At 34.5% G+C, this 1316-nt stretch overlaps 1 protein-coding gene across 2 annotated transcripts in view; it reads right to left on the bottom strand.

Moving 5' to 3' along the window:
- LOC107700825 (ELMO domain-containing protein 2-like) overlaps positions 1-1316 on the bottom strand; it is a 5344-nt gene that overhangs the window by 1167 nt on the left and 2861 nt on the right. The window lies entirely within an intron of this gene.

Here is a 1316-nt window from a genome sequence, read left to right as displayed (position 1 = left end):
TCTTCATTAAGCTGTATGCCATCTCTGTCAGATTGATGCCCACTATGGCATACGAGTACCTGCAACAACACAAAGCATGCTATGATGAGAGCACTTTTACTCATTTTATCAGTTATGATGCCAAGAATCACTATAAATCAGCGAAATCAGCGAGCACTCACCCTAGTCTGGGGTGACTGGCGTGTGACAGGACCTGCCGGGCTTAATTCTCACAATTCTCACTGAAAAAACTGGCCAAACAGAGAAAAACGTTAACTTAAACACATCAGGGAAGCAATGAAACGTCATCTTCTCATAAGCAGAGAAGCTGCACTTACAGGAGGTTTGTGAGGCCCAGCATCCCCATCCCTCTGAAATCAGTCTTGGGATCGTCGCCCTGGAAACCAATGTTTCCCCACTGCTTAGTGATCCTCGATTCCAGCTTCACTGACGGCATTAACAGATCCCACAACTGACAGACAGAACTCAGAACTGAGAACCTCTGAAGCTCAATCATCTTAAAACGATCCTAAAAATTAGATAAATCGAAGCATGTTGCATGTTCTCATGTTCTTTATTTTCGGAGTCAAACACCTGTTTTCTTACTTCCTCGACCGCCTCGAACAGCTCGTTATATGCGTTGATTTGTAACAAACACTGACGGAGATTTAAAACTGCAGTCAGACCTTTATAATATCCACAACATGCACAAATCTTGAATACATGCTAAAAATAAAACAATAATCAACCTTGAAAATAAAAACTGTGAAGCAATTAGACAAGTTTCTTGAGTAGCAAGTAGAAACAGTAGTAAAAAATGTGTTAGGGTTAGTTTAAGTTGATTTAATAATTCACTATTAGCATTAATGTTCATTCAAGTACTAATGTATTTATTTTAGTGCGGGGCAACGATTAATCGCATCCAAAATAAAAGTTTTTGTTTACATAATATATGCGTGTGTACTGTTTATATTTATTATGTATATATAAAGACACACACACATACATCATATATTTAGAAAATATTTACATGTATATATTTATATTATATATAAATATATTTAATATATAAGCATAACATTTTTCTTAAATATATACATGCATGAGTGTGTATTTATATACATAATAAATATACACAGTACACACACATATACTATGTAAACAAATTGTTTTATTTTGGATGTGATTAATCGCGATTAATCGTTTGACGGCACTAGTACAAATAATTATTATTATCACAATTTCAACATAAAATTCTATTTGAATATATTTCAAAATGTAACTTATTCCTGTGATCAAAGCTGAATTTTCAGCATCATTACTCCAGTCTTCAGTGC

The sequence above is a fragment of the Sinocyclocheilus anshuiensis genome, unplaced genomic scaffold (assembly GCF_001515605.1).
Source record: "Sinocyclocheilus anshuiensis isolate Anshui unplaced genomic scaffold, SAMN03320099.WGS_v1.1 scaffold1127, whole genome shotgun sequence".
Lineage (NCBI taxonomy): Eukaryota > Metazoa > Chordata > Actinopteri > Cypriniformes > Cyprinidae > Sinocyclocheilus > Sinocyclocheilus anshuiensis.
Note: the sequence above shows the minus strand (reverse complement) of the source record. Positions and strands in the feature narration are given on the sequence as shown.